General features: G+C 41.7%; 1 long non-coding RNA gene across 14 annotated transcripts; it reads right to left on the minus strand.

Annotated features, from left to right (window-relative positions):
- Nucleotides 1-1,448: 1,448 nt before the first annotated feature.
- LOC123189409 (uncharacterized) lies at nucleotides 1,449-7,836 on the minus strand. Of its 14 annotated transcripts, none has more exons than XR_006495805.1 (7): nucleotides 7,583-7,836; nucleotides 7,214-7,474; nucleotides 6,931-7,016; nucleotides 5,412-6,614; nucleotides 2,712-2,861; nucleotides 2,386-2,483; nucleotides 1,449-1,996 (listed from the first exon to the last, which is right to left on the minus strand). It is a non-coding gene; the product is annotated as an uncharacterized lncRNA (long non-coding RNA). The 14 variants fall into 14 exon arrangements; XR_006495797.1 differs by lacking the exon at nucleotides 6,931-7,016 and adding exons at nucleotides 3,218-3,263; nucleotides 4,133-4,307 and having other exon boundaries at nucleotides 7,214-7,826; XR_006495803.1 differs by having other exon boundaries at nucleotides 5,412-6,085; nucleotides 6,552-6,614; nucleotides 7,214-7,822.

Genomic DNA, 7,836 nt, shown 5'->3' on the forward strand with positions numbered 1-7,836 from the left:
TTTGACAAAAGATCTTATAGAGCGATGGCATTTTTGAGCAGTTGTAATTTCTAATGGCAAAACTGAGTGGTGAGACACAACTAATGGCATAAATAATAAAAACCCAAAAATGACATGCTTGCGTAAGAAACTAAGCCATCGGCGGATGTGGGCGGGTAACTCTATGTCATGCGCGACCTTCACGCCAAATTTTCCCTTTGCTTATTGTCGAAAGAGTCAACATGTGCCCTGCATCACACTCATTGCCTCATCTCTAGCCGTTGCCGGCCTCGTTGCATGTGCCTTCCTCTGTCATACCCATCGAATGGATCCAATCCTACGTCAGCAACAACTTGTAGATCCTACTGTGTACACACAAAGGGTGGATCTCGATGACTCCCATCGCGAGCGCATGCTGTCCTACTTGTTGAGGTGACGGAGGTCTTAATATTTGACTCCAACTTTCATCCATCATCTGGCTAAGCTAAGAGAATAACATGGCACATGTTTTCTTACGCAAAACAGAGCAATTTTGTATTTATAGGTGCTTACTCATGATTTCTATTTGTTTTATTGCAGAAACTGCCTAGAAAAATCCGCCTACGCATCCGCAAATCTGGCATTCTTCATCTGTCGAGATGTGGCTATCTTTGCATAAGCAATCCGATTAAGTACATGTGCAGCACCGACCGTGGGATCTACATGAACTCTGGTTGAAAAGAATTCGCTCACAATTTTCTTAAGATGGATGAAATTCTGGTGCTCAACTTCTACCAAGGGAGACTCGTGGTAGCATGATGATTGAGATCACTTTACTCTACTATTTTGTGGTTATGTTTCTCAAGGAACAGAAATAATGTATCCTCTGAACCCTAAGTTGGTTAGGGAATGCATGTGGCTTGATGAATGCTTTGATTTTGATAGTCTGTCCATAGTCAGTTCTTTTCCCAAATTGGGTGAAAATTTAGTCAGATAATAACTCCCATCTTTTTGGCCACATTGGGTCAAATTTAGGCATTTCTTGATTTCACAAGGTATGTGATGAGTACTATTTGGCTCATCAATTTTTCTGTCACAAACAGTTTGTTTGGAGAAGCCGTGTGTGATGTCCACGTATCACACACGGTGAACTTGAGAGAATCGTGTTTGACGAACTATCCTTTGCACCAAACACTTCCATCACACATCAACGAGCGAATTGGGAAGGACTCTAGCAGAACACTATTTTGATTGAAGCATCAATATCATTCATAGTCATGCTGCGACTTTACATTCACTAGTTGTTGGGGCGCGCCCATGGCGCACCGCCTGAGCAGAAGCTCTGCGGTGCCAGGTGGGTCACTCCCCTTTCTCTTTCCTATTTGTACTAATGTACACATCCATTTTTATTTGCATTTTCTGATTTATATAACACAGTTGTATTAACTTAGTTTAGTGCAACAAACTGATAGTTATAAAAAAGCTGATAGTTGTTGCACTGACAATTTATTCTTTTAGTAAGGAGTAGAAATTTAGCATGGAATCATTAATACATAAGCAAAATATGCGGACATATAAAGGTAGTTCCCATCAAACAAACCACTACAAATATGCTGGCATACAAAGATAGTTCCCCATCAAACTACTACAGTGTGCCGCACTTTCAGCTCCCAGCCTCCTTTGGCCATCTCTTCAACACAGCGCGCTGAGAGAACGACGATGAAGATGCCACAGTTTCCTTGCCTCCTCGTCTGTATCCTCAGCTCCTCACAGCGAGGGAAGAAGACAAAGGCAGAGACTGCTTGACCTCGTCCATGTCTCCGACACCGCGTGCGACGACGACGGTGGCACCCAGATGGGAGGACTCTAATCACATAACAACTCACTGGGCAGGATTAAGGTTGTAGTTCATGTGTGTGCTGGAGAGACAAACAGCCATATGATACATACCTGATCTAGAAGGTGTATCTGCAGTAGGTGCCCTGCAAGCAAGAACTGAAGGTGCCACTGCCGTCGCAGCTACAAGATTATTTGCAGCCTGCGATACAAACACAAATAAAAATCTAGCTAGTTGGATAATATAATTAGTATTTAACAGCGATGATAGGAATAGCAACCCATAAATTAAGTGGCTCCAAACTGGCAACCCAACCCATGAATAAAGCGGCGTCTTTCTGAAACGCAATGCCTCAAGTAACATGTATTTAAAAAAGGCTTGTGTTCCGTTTGGACATGAAAAACCTCGTGATTCTCTAGTCGGACCAACATAACGAGATCATAACGAAAAATCAGCACAAGGAAAGGAGAGAAACATATTTATTTATACCCTAGCCCCAAGGGGTACTCCCAGTCTTATTTCAGATGGGTCTGTGTTATAACCTGAGATTAAAGCACAGTGACATGGAGGGACGCAAGAGAGACGCTCACCCACGCGATGGCATCCTCGAATTCGGAGGGCTCGATGCCCTTGTCCTTCTGGATTTTTCTTCCTGGCGGTGTACATCTTCATTCCCTTCCGCCAGGCCCTATGTACAACACACATGAGAAGGGCAATCGCTTACTGCTGTTTGGACTGTGATTGTTAAATGATATAACACTACATTGAAAATGACAACGCCAACAACTGGTGCAAGGATCAGAGATGCCGGTGAAGTACTTGCATATGTTGTTGGGACTGTCCCCTGACCACTGAATAATCAAACAGTTCTTGTCAAACTGATGCTTGCAAAAACAGAATGCATTAATAAACTTACGGAATGCTATTGTAAATAATCTTCGTTTTTCTGTCATTGGGATGTCACTTGCTAAGACTATCCTTCAGCCAGCTTGCATGTTAACAACTTATTTCTATATGGCCTCTTGGTGGTGCGGCGCCTCTTCTTTGCAGCCTCAGCATGAATATCCTGCAACCACACCATGAAGAATTACAAGCCAGAACTTCATATGCCCTCCGATTTGTAGTTGCTTGAAAAAACACGAGTACATGGAGTATTGGTTAAAACACATCTAAACAACGATGAAAACTGCCCAAACAATACAACACATCCATTTATAACAGAGCAAAAGGAAAGAAAACTACACATGATTAAGCAGTATATATCATTCATGTTGTGAACAGCAAGCCGACTAACTGACAGTGTGGTAACTAAATCATTCAATCCCTGAGACTGATTAGATGTCACTTTCTTTGGCTGCCAGTAGCTATTGGTAAATGAAACTATTAATCACAAGGAAACATTTAAGCAGCCCAATCACCTACCAGATCATTGTATATCTTGGCACCACTGAAACGGCAGAACTCTGTCCTATATAAACACAATTGCAGGTGTAACTAAGATTGTAGCAAACAGTTTTGCAAATCTCTAACATTCCCACACAGCATCAAAGAGATGCCTAGCCATTACAGAAACCTATTGGGAATATCATATTAAGCCATGGGACATGGCTACTGGCGTTCTGGTCCCTTTGTACCCCGTGGAATCGGGTTTATTAGATATTTATCGGTTTGGTAGAAAAAGGGACTGGCCTATTATAGAGGTAATCATAAATGTCTCATTGAGCAGTTCTGAACTAATTTCTGAAAGCAATCAATTTCATTTTATGAAATCAAATTTACAATTTGCTTAGTTAAAAGGTATCAAAGTGATGTTTGTATGCATAGTTTCTGCCTATTCTAGTTAGAAAAATATGACTGCCAATTTTGTCAATCATGTATAGTTCCTGCCTGCTTTCCGGATTTTTTCTAGTAAGGAGTAACAGTAGGACATGCATGTGTTATTTTCCAAGACTTGTTCGAGATAAGGACCCAATGAGTCCAGAGATAAAAAATATGAGGTAAAAGAAGCCACTTACATTTTGTACATTAAAATTGTATTTACGACTACAAACACAACCTAGATGCATCACGCAGGGGAAACTATATCTGCAAAGCAAACATGGCTGCATTTGCATGAAATAGACAGTGATGCGAACAACACATGCCTAGATTCGAAGAAGAACAAGTATCTACTGAAGTTTTTCGTGCAAGTGACAACTTGAGAACGAAAATATTAACTCATAATTTTGAGCAAGTGACTTAAAAGCATGGGAAAGTATAAGGGCATCTGACATGTGGATCATGGATGCAATGAGTTATCCCAAAGTCAGCTGTTTATTTTCAATTTCATTCGGTGACCTCAAATTGTCGATCCACCGTCGATAGGAGTATCCTTGGCAGGAGAATTGGTAGGCGTCAGACTCTTTTTATTTTTGAGGCGAAAATGTCGAGCGGCGTCAAACTCTTCCTGAACCAGCAATGCCAACAAAGCTCACGATTCACGATAGGCAAGTAGCGCCGCATTGGACACGTCCTTAGAAAAAACAAAATTAACTCATTTCAGCAACAAAAAGAAAAACTTGACCATCTAGTACTGGTGACATAGCAAAAACAAAACATGATCTCCAGACCTTTTTTAGATGTATCTCCATACTTTATATTGACCCTATATTGTTCTCAGCAGACAAACTAATCTCAAGGTTTTCAGGAGTAAAACTTGAAACAAACTGAAACAAACAAATCCTAAATCTCAAGAGCCCAGTGTTTTCCAATATTGTTTATACAACACCATGTTCCCTTGGGGACTCAACACAATACTGAGCAAACAAAGACGATATAACCAATATAATTATATAATCAATCAACTGAAAACAGATGAATCATCTGCCAACCTAGAATTAGACGATGGCCTTTCATAGATAAGCATGGATTGCACATTTTATTTGCATGGGCGGGAAGAGTCAACTTGTGCCCAGATTTTCTGTTACTTTTTCTGCTGAAAGTGTCATGCACACATCAAAACAAATTGCGGGGATACATCAAGTACTTATAAAGCCAAACAATTGGAAGAGAAAGCATTCTTCAGCGACTCACAAAATTTAGAGCAAGCCTTATAGAGCATATATATTGTTCTTGTTTCTAGTTGTGTGTTCAAAATGTCAAACCAAATGGACCTGCCCCATTTCATTGCACTGTTTCCTTGAGGGTAGCAGTTCCCATTGATGTTGTACCAGGGGCAGAACCTTTCAACGTTTGGACCATTGAAATCACTGCATCTGACATCCACGTACATAACCTACTTTCCTAGTACCAAAATAATCTAGTGCCCTCTAAAACAGCGGCACATCAAGATGCCACAAGTGAACATGTCTCCCTTGTGGCTAAGCCATTTTGCTGTTGGATCTAGTGTTGCTCCGACATGTCTCAAATGCTTCAAGTCCTACCTCCATCTAGATTTTCTACCATCTCTCGGTACATCTACAGCTTCTTGCAGGCCAATTTTTTTTAGTTTTTGTACTTACATGTCTACTTGGTATGAGCAGTCATGCATAACATGTATCAGCTATGCTAACAATATTACAAGAGTTCGATTCTATCAGGCAATTAAGAAGCACAAAGCAAGTGTTTCTTTACGCACCTGCATAAATGTTATTTAAGTGTAACTCAAAGCTTTCTTTTTCACTTCTCCATTTGTTCCATCCTGCGATTGGAAGAAGCAATGTAAAAATATTCTTCATACACACTTAAAGTGACTGAGAACAAGAACTGAAATTGCTATTAGCAATACTTGTGATATAAAAAGTAGAAACTTTGAGGCAACTGCTTTCTGGAACCTGGAAGAGTTATCATCCATTATTTATTTAGTCAGGAAGGGTGTTCTACAAACTGAAGCTACATAGATATGGAAGAAGCAAATAGCTTCATAAAAAGATTAGGGAGTAATACTATACAAGTTTCCTAAGAGATGTTGTATGACTGGTGAGGTGATAAAGAGTGCAACTTGATTAAATTTTTTTCACATATAAGTGACAGGTGTCATCAACTGAATGTGCTCTGGGTGCCATTAAACGAAACAGCAGACGGCGGAATTTTTCTTCTTTTGGGAAATGAAGGGATGGAGAAAACAGAGCGTAATTGAGGATAGATCAACTGTCCTCTGCAAATAGTCTGGTCGATTGCAAGCCATTATGACAACAGCGGCGACAGGAACCTGATGTGCAGAAAGAGATCAGGTTGATCCTGTAGAGCAATAAAGGTTAGCAAGATCACATAATACCACGTTCTTGTTTATTAAGGTCTGTAAGCTCCTCTCTGCATCCCAAAGAAATGTTAAAAGTAGAGTCAGATTCTTCAAGTCTCGATGTCTCGGTAACATTCTGGCATTCAGCCCAAACTGAATGTATTGTACTAACTGTTAACCCAATACCATTTATTGCAGTGCCATATTTAAACAATATTCCCAAATTTATTTCTACAAACATGGCCAAGGTCATAATACTTTCACCTTTAGAAATTTGGAAAATAATAGTTTGAATCTGCCTAAAAAACAGACCAATTCGAAGATGAAATATCAGAGTATTGTCAACGTTCAACATGGTTTGGATGGATAAAACAGGTGGTAGTCTACGACCTAATATGCATGTACCATATGATGAGTAAAACAACAGGGAGCATGAAAAAATCAACTACGGTAGCAGAGACACGTCAAAAAGAGGCATTGTAGCTGAAATCAACAAGTAAAGCTAAGCACAGAGGCAATGATTCCTTCCATACTTACTTTCAAGATCTTGTACTAAAATCTTGAGTTGCACATGCTCCTCATATTGGCGTACCTTCATCTCTGTTGCATCAAAAGACCGGGTTTAATGTTGTGAACTGAGAGCGGAAGCATTACAGTCAGGTTATTGGTGATCGTAGTAGTATGGAACAGAAGAGCTCTTCCCAAAAATGAGGGGAAATTTCATAGAGCAAGGAAGAAAGACACCTGTAATGCCTATCTATCTATGTTGAGAACTAACTAATTATGTGTTTCAAGCATTTGAACCTTGACGAGGAACAGCATCAGGAGAGACAGAATTGTGACAGCAGATTGGAGGGCCAAGGTGTAAAAAGTAGTAGTAGCTGGTAGCGGAAGTAGGTGGGTAGGTAGGTACTACCTTCAAGTGCAGCGATCTTCTCCTGCTAGGTGCCCCCTTGCGGGAAGCTCGGCGGTGCTTATGAAGCTCAAGTAGTATTCATTAATCTAGATTAGTCAATTATATTGCACAACGTTTTAGCATTTAAGTGGCATCATCTTCAAAAAAAATAAGACATAATAGCTTCGAAAGCAGGTCCAGTACACATGGATTAGCCAAATTCGAATTTTCAGAATGGGCAGAAAGGGAGAGAGAGTGATACAGATTAGAAGTGAAGGGGGGAGAAGGACTAACATAAGCTCACCTTGACACCAGCCATCCCTCGATGACGCTTCCCCTGCAGATCCATGACACTACTGCTCCTTGTCCGTACTGTCAACCTCTCCTCTACCCGATGAGGCGTCCACCGCCTGGGTCTCCGACCTCGCTGCTCCAATCCCACCGCAGACCTCTTGGACCTTCCCTCATTGGCCAATCAGATGGAAGGGGATCAACAAAAAGGAGCACGGCGGCAGGGCGTCTCTGCAGTCCACGATATCCTTCTGCGTCGAGGATGAACAAGATGCTGCAGAGAGGAAGAGTAGGTGGGCAGCGGGGCATAGTAGACAGCGGAGGGAATGGGGATTTTTTTTCATATCTTTCCGATGAACCCTAGCCTGGATAGCTTGCTCACGGGGACGACTGCAGCGGCGAGACGGCAGAAGATAGGAGGAGGAGGAGGGGCGCCGGCGAGGCGGCGGCTCACGCACCAGGGAGGAGAGGCGACACCGCTGGATAGAGGGGGTGGTGTGGCGGCGCCGGAGAGGAGGACGAGGCGGAGAGAAGGGGCTGAAGGCGATTTTCTCCTCCTGTCTTTTTCTTGTAGAATAAAACGCGAACGACGTGGTGAGCCTGATAAATCCTTTTTCACTTCCGCTTCGGTAGGGC

Source organism: Triticum aestivum, chromosome 2A (genome assembly GCF_018294505.1).
Source record: "Triticum aestivum cultivar Chinese Spring chromosome 2A, IWGSC CS RefSeq v2.1, whole genome shotgun sequence".
NCBI classification, from domain to species: Eukaryota; Viridiplantae; Streptophyta; class Magnoliopsida; order Poales; family Poaceae; genus Triticum; species Triticum aestivum.